The sequence below is a fragment of the Papio anubis genome, chromosome 11, assembly GCF_008728515.1.
Source record: "Papio anubis isolate 15944 chromosome 11, Panubis1.0, whole genome shotgun sequence".
NCBI lineage: Eukaryota > Metazoa > Chordata > Mammalia > Primates > Cercopithecidae > Papio > Papio anubis.
This window is the reverse complement of record NC_044986.1, coordinates 81,695,000-81,711,678: the sequence shown is the minus strand read 5'-3', so window position 1 is coordinate 81,711,678 and position 16,679 is coordinate 81,695,000. Positions and strand designations below refer to the sequence as shown.

Genomic DNA, 16,679 nt, shown 5'->3' with positions numbered 1-16,679 from the left:
CAAATTTACAAGAAAAAATCAAACAACCCCATCCAAAAGTGGGCAAAGAATATGAACAGACACTTCTCAAAAGAAGACATTTATGCAGCCAACAGACACATGAAAAAATGTTCATCATCACTTGCCATCAGAGAAATGCAAATCAAAACCACAATGAGATACCATCTCACATCCGTTAGAATGGTGCTCATTAAAAAGTCAGGAAACAACAGGTGCTGGAGAGGATGTGGAGAAAAAGGAACACTTTTACACTGTTGGTGGGACTGTAAACTAGTTCAACCATTGTGGAAGACAGTGTGGTGATTCCTCAAAGATCTAGAACTAGAAATACCATTTGACTCAGCCATCCCATTACTGGGCATATACCCAAAGGATTATAAATCACGCTACTATAAAGACACATGCACACGTATGTTTATTGCAGCACTATTCACAATAGCACGGGCTTGAAATCAACCCAAATGTCCATCAATGATAGACTGGATTAAGAAAATGTGGCACATATACACCATGGAATACTATGCAGCCTTAAAAAAGGACGAGTTTGTGTCCTTTGTAGCGACATGGATGAAGCTGGAATCCATCATTCTGAGGAAACTATTGCAAGGACAGAAAACCGAACACCACATGTTCTCACTCATAGGTGGGAATTGAACAATGAGAACACTTGGACACAGAGTGGGGAACATAACACATGGGGTCCTGTTGTGGGGTGGGGGGAGGTGGGAGGGATAGCATTAGGAGATATACCTAATGTAAATGATGAGTTAATGGGTGCAACACACCAACATGGCGCATGTATACATATGTAATGAACCTGCACGTTGTGCACATGTACCCTAGAACTTAAAGTATAATTTAAAAAATATGCTTTCAAATCTTTTGGAGAAATACTTAGGATGAGAATTGCTGAATCATAAGTTAGGTATATATAATATTTAAGAAAACCTGATGAACATTATTTTGCTGTTTTGGGCTTTATTTCCTCTTTCTAGTGTCCTAAAGTGGAAGTTGAAGTCATTGATTTGAGGCCCTTGTTCTTTTCTATGTGTAGTGTTATAAATTTCTCATTAAGCGCTCCTTTAGCAGTATCTCACAAATTCTGATATGTTACATTTTTGTTCTCATCAAGTTAAAAACGGTTTCTAATTCTGCTTTTGGTTTACACTTTGACTTATTCACTGTTTAGACTTATTTAATTTCTGAATATTTGAAGATGTTCCAAATGATTTTTTGTTATTTTTTCTCAAATGTGTTTCCATTGTGGTCAGAGAACACACTTTGCATGACTTGAATCATTTTAAATTTACTGAGAACAGTTTCATGGTTCAGAATATGGTCTGTCTTGATAAATGTTCTATGTACACTTGAAATGAATGAATATTTTACTGCTGTGGAGTGGAGTGTGGTATAAATGTGAATTAGTTCAAATTTCCCTAGGATTGCTCAAGTCTTCTACACCCTTTGTCTACCTAGTCGTTCTATCAATTATTGAGTAAAGGATATTGAAGTGTCTGACTGAAATTGTGGATTTGTTGATCTTTACAGTTATATTACTTTTTGCTTCATATATTTTGAAGCTCTTTATTAGGTGCATAAATATTTAGAATTGTAATTTTTTCTTAACAAATTGACTTCTTTATTATGTAACATAAACTTATTTATCCCTGGTAATATTCTTTGCACTGAAATTTACTTTATCAGATATTAATGCAGCTACTTCAGCTTTCCTTTATTTTGTTTTAGCATGACTTTTTTTTTCATCTCTTTACTTTTAACCTGTTTGTGTTATTACCTTTAAAGGAAGTCTTTTTGTAGGCAGCATATATTTTGATCTGCTTTTTCATCCAGTCTAACAATTGTTGCTTTGTGTTTGCGCAGGAAAGCCATTGGTTTAGATCATTGACATTGAATGTGTTTATTGATATGTTTCAGCTCAAATTTACTTTTATTTGTTTTCTGTTTGTCCCATCTGTTTTGTCTACTACTTCCTCTTTTTCTTCCCTCTTTTGGATGAATTGAATATGATTTGTGATTCTGTTTATCACTTTGTTGGCTTACTAGCCATAAGTTTTTGTTTTGTTATTTTACTAGCTGTCCTAGAGTTTAGAATATACATCTTCCTTTATAGATGTCTGCATTTAAGTGACATGCCATTTTATTTATAGTATCAGAACATAACACCATTCTTCAATTTTCCCACTCTGCTCTATTCCTGTTTTTGCCATTCATTTTACTTCAGCATTTATTACAAACTCCACACTACTTTGTTATTATATTTTGTTCAAATAGTAATCATCCTCTAAAAATATTTAAGTAACAAGAAAAATGCCTTCTATGCTTATCCACATAGTAACCACTTCTGGTTTTCATTTGTCTTTTATGTAAATCTTTATTTTCCTCTGTTATTATTTGCCTTTTGTCTGAAGGACTTCCTTTAACATTTTTTTGTAGTACAGGTGTGCTGATGATTAATTCTTTCACCCTTTGGTTCTCTGAAGAGAAACTTAATTTTTCCTTTATTTTTTGAAGGATATTTTCAAAAGGTGTAGGATTCTTGTTCAATGGATTTTTTTTTTCTTTTAGTGTTTAAAAGATTTTTAAAGATGATAAGAAATATGCCATCATCTTTATGTTTATAGTTCTGTACTTAGCCGGCATCCTTACCTCTTTTTTCTGGCTACTTTTATGATTTCTATTTTCATCACTAGTGATATATATATCTCTCTCTCCTTATCTGTTATCTATCTGTCTACCTCCCCACCTATCTCTCTCTGATAACCTTAACTTACTTTCTGTATGTATCACTTTCTGTCTCATCATTTTTACTTCTTTATTTCATTTTTCTCTTCGTGGATATTTTTATTCATTTCTCTAATGTTCCATTTACTGTATTAAATTCATTCTTCTTTGGACACCATCTAATTTAATCTTCATGGCTGAGCTAATATCTCTTACTTCACTTTCTTTCCTGAATTCAGTTAGCTCTTTTCTCCTTTTTAGACATTTCTAACTTGAATTTGATATCAACACATCATTTTATATCATTTTGTTTATAATTTAAATTACCCTTTTCTACTGTATATTTCCCGCACATAAGTTTAAACTATATATTTATCTCTAAATCAATTAACTTCTTTCTGATATCATTTTGCATTTTTAATAGGCAGAAAATTTAACTCTCTCAATAGCAGAAAAATTGTATTTCTCTTGGCATAATTTAGGTATTTGACATAATTGCATCTATATATTATAAACATTTTGTCATATCACATCAGTATTCCATTAATTAAATAATATATTAATATATCCAATGCCTATTCTTCTGTTGCATCTCTTCTGCTATGTCATTTTAAAAATTTTTCTGAAAATTTAAAAATTATTTAAAAATAATTTCTAAAATTATTTTAAAGTTTTATTTCTTTATTTTATTTTATTTTAAGTTCCAGGATACATGTGCAGGATGTGCAGGTTTGTTAGATAGGTAAACGCATGCCATGGGGGTTTGCTGCATCTATCAACCCATCACCTGTGTATTAAACCCAGCATGCATTAGCTATCTTTCCTGATGCTCTCCCTCTCCTCACATCCCCACTTTGACAGGCCCCAGTGTGTGTTGTTCCCTTCCCTTTGTTCATTTGTTCTCATTGTTCAGCTCCCACTTATAAGTAAGAACATGCGGTGCTGGTTTTCTATTCTTGTGTTAGTTTGCTGGGATCCATCCACGTCCCTGCAAAGGACATGATCTCCTTTTTTTTTTATGGCTGCATAGTACCTCTTCTCATAAAGAAGGCATACAATTTTAATATTTACAGTTTTGTTGTCTTTCTGTCAATAAAAGACTTGTTGGTACCTATACTGTAGATTTTAGTCTCTTCTTTTTTTTGTATACCCATTTAAAGCTTACTAATATTTTGTTAATGAATACCTGTAAATGAACCAAAATGCTAAATATTACTTATTAACTGTCAAAGACAGAACCAAAGGAGAAGAAAAATCCTTTTCCTTCTCAGTGCTGTTTAGTTGAAAAAATGACATAGGCTAGAAAACTATTCAGAGGAATATGCTGATACTTTTTATTCATTTTTACTGTAGTTTATATTTAAACAAGGATTTCATAGATATAGGTTCATTATTAGAGATTACACTAATCATATAATAAATTTTACTTATTTTTGTTTTTTGAATTATTTGTTCTCTTGTATTGAACTGTTAGTCCTATATATGAAGACTGTAGTTGTAATTATAGTGTTTTTATATCAGCATTTTATAATTTTTTTATGTTTTTAAGATCAATAATTTGTATTTTCCATTTTCAAAACTATATTAGATATTTTTGCACCATCGCTCTTCTAAATACCTTTTAGAATCAAACTGTTAGGTCTTCCAGAGAAGACATTCTATTGGGATATTTGTGATTCAAATGGCTTTGTCAACTAATAAGTAGAAAAATAGATATTTTCTAAATACTAAGTTTAAATGTGCTATACTACGGTAACGTCTTAACAACAGAGGAAACTGGGTACAGGGTACATGGGAATTCTCATACTATTTTCACATTCTTTTTGTAAATCTGTTTAAAAATAAATAATTTATATAAAAATAGTAAGTTTTGGCAGGGGAACATTCTATATCTGTCATTTTTGGCACTTTTTGGATGTTTTTTAAGAAGATTCATAGTTTTTGCACATTTCTATTTAGGGTGATATCTAAGTCTTTTGTTGACATTATGCATACAATTTGTTCTCCCAATTTTTCTTTCCAATTAGCTACTTCTAGAATATGAGAAAATTCCTAATTTATGTCTATTGAACTTTTGTCTAACCACTTTTAGAAATTTACATGGAAGGAATACTAATTTTTCAGTTGATTATCTTGGATTTTCTTGTTATGCAATAAAATTATCTACAAACAACGACATTTACAACATTGTTTTTAGTGCAACCTAATAGTTTTTAATTTTTATTATTTTATTTTTATATTTTAAGTTTTATTTTATGTTGGGGGTACATGTGAAGGTTTGTTACCAGGTAAACACATGTCATGGGGGTTTGTTGAACATATTATTTCATCACCCAGGTATTAAGTCCTGTACTCAATAGTTATCTTTTCTGCTCCTCTCCCTTCTCCTACCCTCCCCCCTCAAGTAGACCCCAGTTTTTGTTGTTTCTTTCTTTGTATTCATAAGTTCTTATCATTTAGCTCCCACTTATAAGTGAGAACACACAGTATTTATTTTTCTGTTCCTGTATTAGTTTGCTAAGGATAATACTTTTCAGCTCCATTTATGTTCCACAATAGACATGACTTCATTCTTTTTTATGGTTGCATAGTATTTTATGGTGTATATGCACCAAATTTTCTTTATCCAAATGGTCACTGACAGGCATTTAGGTAGATTCCATGTCTTTGCTATTGTTAATAGTGCTGCAATGAACATGCATGTGTATGTGTTTTTATGATAGAATGATTTCTACTCCTCTGGGGATATACCCAGTAATGGGTTTGCTAGGTCAAATGGTAGTTCTGCTTTTAGTTCTTTGAGGAATTACTATACTGCTTTCCACAATAGGTGAACTAATTTACACTCCCACCAACAGTGTGTAAGTGTTCCCTTTTCTCCACAACCTTGCCAGCATCTATTTTGACTTTTTAATAATTGCCATTTTGACTGATGTAAGATAGTATCTCATTGTGGTTTTGATTTGCATTTCTCTAATAATCAATGATATTAAGTTTTTGTCATATGCTTGTCAGCTGCATATATGTCTTCTTTTAAGAAGTGTCTGTTCATGCTCTTTGCACACTTTTTAATGGGGCTGTTTGCTTTTCTCTTGTAAATTTAAGTTTCTTATAGATGCTGGATGTTATACCTTTCTCAGATGTGTAGTTTGCAAAAATTTCATCCCATTCTGGAAGTAATCTGTTTACTCTGTTGATAATTTCTTTTGCTGTGTAGAAGCTCCTGTTTAATTAGATCCCACGTGGTCAATTTTTGCTCTTGTTGCAATTGTTTTTAGTATGTTTGTCATGAAATTTTGCCTGTTCTTATGTCCAGGATATTATCTCCTAGGTTGTCTTTCAGGGTTTTATAGTTTGGGGTTTTACATTTAAGTCTACAATGCATCTTTGGTTGATTTTATTTTTGTGTATGGTGTAAGTAAAGGTCCAGCTTCAATCTTCTGCATATGGCTAGACAGCTATCCCAGCACCATTTATTGAATAGGGAGTCTCTTCCCCGTTGTTTATTTTTGTCAGCTTTGTCAAAGGTTAGAAAGTTGTAGATGTGTGGTCTTATTTTCGGAGTCTTTATTCTGTTCCATTGGTCTATGTGTTTGTTCTTGTACCAGTATCATGACATTTTGTTTACTGTAGCCCTGTAGTATAGTTTGAAGTCAGGTATCATGATACCTCCAGCTTTGTTCTTTTTGCTAAGAGTTTCCTTGGCTATCTGGGCTTTTATTTTTTTGGCTCCTTATGAATTTTAAAATAGTACTTTTTAGTTCTGTGAAGAACGTCATTGGTAGTTTGGCAGAAATAGCATGGAATCTGTAAATTGCTTTGGGCAATATAGCCCTTTTAATTGTATTGATTCTTCCTATCTATGAGCAGGGGATGCTTTTCCATTTGTTTATGTCTTCTCTGGTTTCTTTCAGCAGTGTTTTGTAATTCTCATTGTAGAGATCTTTTAACACCACGGGTAGCTGTATTCCTAGGTATTTCATTATTTTTGTGGCAATTGTGAATGGGATTGCCTTTCTGATTTGGCTCTCAGCTTGGCTGTTTTTGGTTTAGAGAAATGCTAGTAATTTTTGTACATTAATTTTGTATCCTGAAACTTTCTGACGTTATCAGCTGAAGGAGCTTTTGGACTGAGACTATGGGGTTTTCTTGATTAGAATCATGTCGTCTGCAAACAGAGGTAGTTTGACTTCCTCTCTTCCTATTTGGATGCCTTTTCTTTCTCTTACCTGATTGCCCTGGCCAGGACTTCTGATACTATGTTGAATAGCAGTAGTGAAAGAGAGGATCCCTGTCTTGTGCTGGGTTTCAAGGGGAATGCTTCCAGGTTTTGCCCATTCAGTATAATGTTGGCTGTAGATTTCTCATAAATTGCTCTTATTATTTTGAGGTATGTTTCTTTAATATCTAGTTTATTAAGAGTTTTTAACATGAAGTGTTATTGAATTTTATCAAAAGCCTTTCCTGTGTCTATTGAGATAATCATGTGGTATCATCTTTAGCTCTACTTATGTGATGAATAGCATTTATTGATTTGTGTATGTTGAACCAATCTTGCACTAAGCATGAGCCTACTTGATCATGGTGAATTGGCTTTTTAATGTGATGTTGGATTCAGTTTGCAAACATTTTGTTGAAGATTTTTGCATCAATGTTCATCAGAGATACTGGTTAAAAATGTTCTTTTTTTGTTGTGTCTCTCCCAGGTTGTGGTATCAAGATGATACTGGCCTCACAGAGTGAGTTAGGGGAGAGTCCCCCCTCAATCTTGGGGAATAGTTTCTGTAGGAATGTTACCTTTTCTTCTTTGTACACCTGGTAGAATTTGGCTGTGAATCTCTCAGGCTCCAGGCTTTTTTTGGTTGGTGGGCTATTTAATACTGATTCAATTTTGGAACTCATTATTGGTCTGTTCAGGGAATCAATTTCTTCTTAGCTCGGTCTTGGGAAGGTGTATATGTTTAGGGATTTATCCATCTCTTCTAGGTTTTCTAGTCTGTGTGCATAGAGGTGTTTGTAGCAGTTTCCGATGGTTGTTTTTATTTCTGTGAAGTCAGTAGTAACATTCCCTTCATCATTTTTAATTATGTTTATTCGGATCTTCTCCCTTTTCTTCTTTGTTAGTCAATTTAGTGGCCTATTTTATTATTATTATTATTTTTTTCAAAAATACCAAGGCCTGGATTCATTGATCTTTTGAATGGTTTTTCATGTTACATTTCCTTCAGCTCAGCTCTGATTTTTATTTTCCATAATCTGCTAGCTTAGAGGTTACTTCGTTCTTGCATCTCTAATTCTTTTGGTTGTGAAGTTAGGTTGTAAATTTGAGATCTTTCTGACATTTTGATGTAGGCATGTAGTGCTATGAATTTCCTTCTTAACACTGCCTAAGCTGTGTCCCAGAGATTCTGGTATGTTGTATCCTTGTTCTCATTATTTTCAAAGAACTTCTTGATTTCTGCTGTAGTTTCATTATTTACCCAGAAGTTATTCAGGAGCATGCTGTTTAATTTCCATGTGATTGCATGGTTTTGAGCAATTTTCATAGTCTTTTTTGCATATTATGATATTTTTATTGTTTGATGTTTTCACTGTGTTTGTGAAATTTTTTTGTTTTTTACTTTTAAGTTCTATGGTACATGTGCAGGATGTGCAGGTTTGTTATATAGGTAAACATGTGCCATGGTGGTTTGCTGCACAGACTTCCATTTTTATTGTGCTGTGGTCCAAGAGTGTGTTTGTTATGATTTTGACTGTTTTACCTTTGTTAATGACTGTCTTTTTTGGTTTTTTTTGACGGAGTCTCTTGCTCTGTCACCCAAGCTGGAGTGCAGTGGCGCGATCTCGGCTCACTGCTAGCTCCCGGGTTCATGCCATTCTCCTGCCTCAGCCTCCTGAGTAGCTGGGACCACAGGCGCCTGCCACCATGCCTGGCTAATTTTTGTTTTGTTTTGTATTTTTAGTAAAGACAGGGTTTCACTGTGTTAGCCAGAATGGTCTCGATGTCCTGACCTCGTGATCCATTTGCCTCGGTCTCCCAAAGTGTTGGGATTACAGGTGTGAGCCATCACGCCCGGCCTCTGTTGAGGGTTGTTTTATGTCCAATTATGTGATCTGTTTTAGAATATGTGGCATAAGGCTACAAGAATAATGTATATGTTTAAGGTCTACTAGATCCATTTGGTCCAATGCTGAGTTTAGGTCCTGAATATCTTTGTTAATTTTCTGCCCCCCAGTGATCTGTCTAATATTGTCAGTGGAATGTTGAAGTCTCCCACTATTATTGTGTGAGGATCTGTGTTTCTTTGTAGGTCTCTAAGAACTTGCTTTATGAATCTGGATACTCTTGTGTTGGGTGCATATATATTTAGGACAGCTCGGTCTTGTTGAATTGAATACTTTACCATTATGTAATGGCTTTCTTGGTCTTTTTTTATTCTTGTTGGTTTGAAATCTATTTTGTCTGAATTTAGGGTTGCAATCCTTGCTGTTTTCTGTTTTCCATTTGCTTGGTAGATTTTCCTCCATCCCTCCATAATAATATAAATAAAATATTTATATTAATATAATAAAATATTTATATTAATATAAATATAATATAAAATGTTAATATTTACCATTAACAAAGGTAAATATTTCTAATGTTTATGCCTCCTTTTATTTTATTTTTATTGCATGAGCAAGTACTTCCAGTACAACTGTTGTAAAGAAATATTAGAGTTTTGTCTTATACCTGACATTAGTGGAAGCATGCATAATCATCTCAATTGAATGGGTGTGTGAATAATTCTTTTATCCTTACCTAAATTCATGAATACAGAATTTGACCCAACCCCTTTCAGAAGATAGCGAGAATATCCTATGATGTTCCTTTTTTGATTTCTTATAGAAGACAAACCCTGTAGTACATTTCTTAGTATGGAATCAATCTTTGCATCCTTGTAAAACCTAATTAAGTATGTTCTATTATTCTTTAATAATAGAATGTCTGGAGGATTCCATTTCATGGTGTTCTAAGAAGTCATCATTCAGTTGGAGGTTTGCCTTTTATTTTTGTATATGTGTAGTTTGGGGTATTTGCTTAGTTTATATTGGGTTTTATCTTTTTTGAAAAAAAAAAAGGCTTTATCTTTGAATAACCTAAGAAAAGTGTCAATTTTAGTCATATGACTTGATGTTTTCACAAATCCAAACATGTGTGTTAACATCACCAAAGGCAAGGTATAAAACATATCTATTACTCCCCAAGTTTTTCTTACACTTCTTTGCAGTCAATACTCTCACACCATCCCAGATCCAGTTAACCTCTAATTTGCTTGCCGTCAGCATAGATTTGACATTTCTAGAATTTAATGTGAATGGGACCATGCAGAATGTAGTCTTTCATGTGTGGCTTTTTAAATTTATTTTCTTTTTTAAAAAATTGACAGCTAACCTTGTATGTTTTTATCATGTACAATGTTTTGAGAGTTATTCGTGTGGTTCATGCATCATTAGTTTATTCCCTTTAATTGTATGGATATGCCATGAGTGATTTACTCATCTACCAGCTGAATGGAAATTTGAGTCATGTCTAACTTCGGGTTACTTTTGATAAATAATCCATAAACATTTTTGTATACTATTTGTGTAGACATAAATTTTTGTTTCTTTGGATCAATACCTGGGAGTAGGATTCCTGCCTCTAGTATTGCAAGTGCATGTTTAACTTTATAAGAAACTATAAAATTACATTCCCATTAACAAATATCTGAGAGTGTCAGTTACTCCAGATCATTGTCAATATGCAATGAGTCTTCAATTTTAGCTGTTCTAGTAACTAGTGACTGTGTAGTATAATAGCAGTAGCAGTCTATCATTATAGTCATAGTTTGCATTTTCCTAATGTTGAATGATGTTGCTAATCTTTTGCCTATTTGCCATTCAAAATTCTTTACTGGTAAAATTTCTGTTCAAATCTTTTTCTGTTTATTTTTAGTTGCTTTTAAAAATATGTGTTTATATTTAGATTTAAATGTTCTTTATATGTTCTGGCTAAAGGTATTTGTGTTCATTGTATTTCCTCTAATTTGTACCTTGTCTTTTTATATTCTGACTCCTAGTGACTCAAAAGGCAAAAAAATACCCAGGTCATAGGAGTTTCTCCTATAGTTTCTTCTATAAGGTTTATAGGTTTAGGTTTTACATTTTAATATTAGTTATCTGGATTAGGCAAAGGTTTCTTAGATAAGAAACAAAAATATGAACCAAAAAAAGAAAGAAAAAATACATTAGACTTCTTAGAAACAACATAAAGTAGGAGACAGTGAAGGAATATTTTCAAAGTACTGAATGAAATAAAACAAAACAAAACCGTCAACTTAAAATTCTATGCCCAGTAAAATATTTGCAATAACAAAGGTAAACTACTTTTTTGCAGGCTTACAGAAGCTGAAATAATTTATTACCTGTAGACCTACACTATAAAAGGGGTTAAAGTCCTAATGACAGAAGAAAAAATAAATGAAGTAGAAATAAGATCTATATAAAATAATAGAAACCACTGGAAATGGTTAGATATGTGGTAAATATAAAAGATATTTTCTTGTTTTATAAAATCTCTTTATAAGATAATTTGTCATTTAAGGCAAAAAAGTATTATGCAATTTATAACATGTATAAATAAAATATATAACAATAGAAGAAAGACCAGGAAGACAAATGGAAGTCTACTGTTGTAGGGTTCTTGTACGTATAATATGTGTAGTGCTATAATACTCAAAGGTAGGCTGTGCTAAGTTAATGAAGCATACTGTAAAACCAAATGTGACTGCTAAAATCATAAAATGACTAAGTATACCAGATAAACCAAGTAAATAAATAAAATAAAATCATAAAATCTGTATGTGTGCCCACAAACACATACACAAAAACTTGCAATTGGAAATTTTATGTATTTAGAAACATTCCAAATACAGAATTTCAGTGGGTGTTAAGCCAATTTGTTAAAATATTAAAATGAAATATTTTCTCATTAGTGTGTAGGAACTGCTGATTGACTTCAGGATTCATGGAAATATACAAGTCCAATTTCTGCAAATACCATTGCATAATGTGGATGATAAATGATATTGTGATTAATTATGCACAGCCACATCTGGATTCATGAATCTTCGGGAGCTATCTTTTTTAAGATACTATAGGCATAAAACCAAGAACCAAAATAAACTGAACATCAGACTTTTGAATTTTTGCATCACTAAGAGTGAAATAAATATTTTTCAAAAATAATATATATATTAAAATACATTGTTCTTATGGAAATTTTATTATTAATAAAAATACTTTTGAAAAACTGCTTGGTGGTATCTTAGGTGTCTAGTAGTTCTATTGTGGTTTTATTTTACATTTGTCTAGTGATGAATGAAGTTAAACATTGTTTCACTATGTTACTTTTCATTGGTTATCATCTTTGGTGAATTTTTTAGAAGTTATTTTGTTTATTTTTCTATTGATTTCTTTATTCTTTTTTTATTGAGTTTTAAGAATTTTGTCTTTATTGTGGATACCAGTCAGTTGTATTCTATGTACCAAATATACATATTACCAATAAAAAATAAATAAATAAATAAAAAATAAAAATACTTTTTGAAATGGTGTAATGTAGTAATGTATACTTAATATGTAGAAATTATTTTAAAATTATTTAAAAATGTAAACATTGGTTATTTTATGTTTGTCATTGTTTTCACTTTTCATTTTTATATGATCTATAATGTACATAATGTAATATGTATATACTTTTAAAACTACAATTTATTTTATTTGGTTATTTATTATTATAATCATGCTTTACTTAGCAATATATAAACCTATATAGTATAAAAATACATGTAAAAATGTAATATGTATATGCTTTATACTATTACATATTGCTAATTGTGAGAATTAGTATGAATATTAGTCATTTGATGACTAAAACAAATATAGTGAGATTTTAATGAATAGAAGGCTCAGTTCTAAAAGCTTTGTTCCTTCTGCTCTGAGACACTATAACTAGATGTTCAAGCATGAATTTCTGGAGAGACTTGTACAAATTCAGTTTCAGTTTTAGCACTTTCTAGCTATGACACTTTAGGAAAATTAAGGCTTATGAAATAGACTTAAAAATGAATTAGAAAAAAATTTTTATTAAAAAGCATATATTAGTACCTTCCTCATTGAGTAATTGAAAGGATAAAATAAATTAAAATATGTAAAATAATTAGAATAATGTATGAGACACACAAGTGCTTATGACTATCACTATGATTACTACTACCAATAATGACTTCTAATACTGCTTAGCATTTAATAAAGTGTCAGGCACTATTTTACAGAACTCCACATAGATTAACTCACTTAATTCTCATAAAAAGGTGGGTATGCATGAGATATATTCCCATTTTGGAGATAAGTGAACTGGCACAGAGGGATTTAAATCTTATTCTTATGTTTGTGTTAAAGCTGCCATCTATTAATATTTAAGGAACAAGTTGTTTTGATCATGGTGATAAGTAGAGTAGTAGATTGGTTAAGATAAGCTTGAAAAAATAGTTTTGTATTATCATAGGTTAGACTATCATTATGTGTGGGTTTTTATTTTTGCCCATGACATCATATTTGACAACCAAAGTCACGTTTGCTTCATAAAATGAAGTATACAAATTAGCTCTAATATTTTCAATTTACTTTGAAATGGCTTGTGTAGTCAGTGTGCCTACTGACTCAAATGTTAATCTCTTTTGGGAATGCCCTCACAGACACACTCAGGATCAATACTTTGTATCCTTCATTCCAATCAAGTTGACACTCAGTATTAACTATCACAATGATTTATCAAAGGCACACATCTACTGGATCCATTTATTTTTAGAAGTATGGTAGCAGAAATCTCATGTTCTCTCTTCAATGAGCATTTTTTGAGCATCTACTTTTGTGCCTAGCACTGCTATAATTATTGGGCACCTAGTAATGCGAGGAAACAAATTTCTTACCTAAAGCAATTCACAATGAGTGAGACAGCGTAATAGCAATACATAACTGCAGGTGCTATAATGTCTAGTGATATGGGAATACAGTTATAAATTAGAGGAGGTCTCCATAAAGGGAGGATACTTCAGCTGTATTCTCAGCATGATAGATTTTGTGGGTTGTTTTTTGTTTTCAGACGAACTAGGCATTCAACATAGCAGGTGTAAAGACATTGAACTGTGAAAGAACAGAGCATGCACAGGATACAGTCAATTCAAAGCGATTGCAGGTGAAGATGTATAAAGGAGATGGGATTAATTCATAAATGGTTTAGCTTGTATCCTATAGAAAACAGAAAACCGATTAAGGTAGTTTCCATAATCAAATGTGCTGAGTCAACAAAAAGATATGTTGGAGCTTACCCTGTGTAAGGCACCGTGTAAGCCCCCTGGAAACACAGTGATGAAGAACATAAAAATGCTTCCTGCCCTTGGGAAACTGAGGGTATTGAGGACATACCAAGATACTGACAATCCTTTTGGAAGGTGAATTGGACAGTGATATTATTGAGACCTAGAGGAAGAGAATTAGAGTTAGGGAGGAATATACTGCCCCGTTGAGTTTTTGAAATGAATTTCAAATTCTTTTCCCATGGCTGGACATACCATGGAGCCAGTTAAAATAATACTCCTCATTAATAAGGTGCTAGTTCAAATGTCACCTCCTCAAAGAGGGCTTCTCTGACCACCTTAGCCACAGGAAATACTCTTCACATATACAAGAACCTTATAACAGTGTACTTCCATTTCTCCTCTCCTGACCTTTCTGCTATTGTTATGCGTTTTACTTATGCACATGCTATAAACTGCATAATACATTTTTTGCTTAGTCATTTTCCATCCCATTATCTCAATTTATTTTGTTAACACTTTTTACTACCTGTAACTATCTAATTTATCTACTTGTTCATTTTCTGTTTTTCCAACCCAGAATGCAAATTGCATGAGGGTAGATAAATGGTTCATTCTTTTTCTATTCACCATTTCATCACAGAAATGGAAACATAATAGGCTCTCAAAACATTTTTGTCTGGTGTTGAATTGATGGACATAGGAGAGAGCTCAGGCTAACTTGGAAGTCATTGATGTGTAAGCACAGGTGAGTGTGAGTGTGGGTGAGTGTGTGAAGTTAGTCTCTCTGGAATATATTCTCAGTCTTTCTGCTACCTTTCACCACCTCCTTCTCTTCTCCAAAGAGCAATTGGTTGTTACAGAAAAGAGAGCATTCAAGAAATCACGGAGGTAGAATGCAGGAACCTGGGTGCCACAAATGTAGATTATGTGTTGCTCTAGGTTCTTTTGCCTTGACTCCCCCTCAGTCTCTCCAGGATACAGTGTGGAAAACATGGCCACTGACAAGTTGGCATAACTGCCAGAACAGCTTTATTCATCAAAAAGACAGGGACAGTTCTACTTACTACTAGTTCTAAAATTCCTAGAAAAAGACTGCTGTTGGACGGGCTTTTCAATTGCAGGTACCAACCCTTGATCCAATCCATTGTGATTGGCGTCGGAAGCTTCATAAGTACAGTGAGAATGCACCCCAGCGTGCCTAGAATGGTCCTGTTTACAACTCTCAGCCTAACGTAATCATCCACAGCACCCTCCCTCACTCTCAAATAATGTGCTCTAGTTTAGGTAATAAATTATAGAGTACTTCCATAGGAACAAAATGATCCTTTCATGGTCACTATGCAGTTGGTGATTGACTTGAGAAATACGCTTCGGGTGACAGGAATAGAAAGTGGCTGGAAACCTAAGATGACCAAAAGGTGGGAGAACCCTCCAGGAAGCCAATTGCCTGTGTCCATCCCCCTGTCCATGCCATCCCCAGTGCACCTCTTCCAGACACGACACCTAGAGTTAGGCAGCAGAGCCTGGCATACTTCAAGATTCACCCATAGGTGTGCTGATCTCTTGAAAGCCTCGCTCTTCTCATGATCCCACAGGCAGGGGACTGAGTCAATGGTAAACTATAGAATGAGTATCAATCTGAGGTTCTCAGCTAACTGTCTCCTCCACTTTAAAGGTTTTCCTCCCTTTGACAAGCCCTGCACTTGGATTTCTCCCGAGTGAAATACTTGGTGAGGGTTTCACTGACAGACTTCTTCCCAGGCCCCCGGATGATCTTAAGATTCTTGGAAATAAACTAAGAAGTAAATTTAAGGCAGCATCTTACACTTTCATCTAATTCCTTACCCAAAATGTGTGAACCTGAAGGCAACTCAAAATTCTTAGTGAATTTCCAGATTTTTCTAGGAAGTGACAAGAAAGCAACCACGGGCACCACCCAGCCAGCACAGAGAGACATTTGCAGCGTTTTCCGTTCATTTGCATTGTTTTCTTTGACACTTTTCTGCCCTCATTTTTCATTGGACATTCTCTTGTTTTGTATTTTTCCTCTGTCTCATTTTATTCTCTTTGTCCTTTTAAAAAAATCATCTGCCTCTTTTCTGTCACATCTTCATCCCCTTCTCTTATTCCTTTCTTTCTTCTCTTCCTCCCTCCTCATTCTCTCTCTGTCCCTTTTCCTTGATGAGACACACTGAATGTGAAGTTGATTTGTCCCTGGACGTAGCTGTTGCTTGGGAAGATGTTAACATCTTTAATGTACATAGAAATAAATTCCAGATCATTAGAGAAACAACAGCAGCAAAATCCTTGAAGGAAATGTAATAAATAAATATATAAGAACTTAAAAAGTGGAGGAAGATGTAATGAAGACTTAGGATAAAAATAAATCACTACATAGGCTGAAAATTTTAAAATAAGATAATCATTGTCAACATAAATGGATAACATTAATCTACTAAAAGCACATTTTTTGAAGAACAAACAGAATAAAGCAAGCAGGATCAAGTAGAATTCAAGATGAAAAGTAAAATA

At 33.3% G+C, this 16,679-nt stretch overlaps 1 long non-coding RNA gene across 1 annotated transcript in view; it reads left to right on the top strand.

Annotated features, from left to right (window-relative positions):
• LOC108587595 overlaps positions 1-11,965 on the top strand; it is a 63,790-nt gene extending 51,825 nt beyond the window's left edge. The window contains exon 4 of the long non-coding RNA XR_002524291.2: positions 11,760-11,965. This is a non-coding gene — a long non-coding RNA (uncharacterized LOC108587595). The remainder of the gene's footprint in view (positions 1-11,759) is intronic.
• The last annotated feature ends 4,714 nt before the right edge of the window (positions 11,966-16,679 follow it).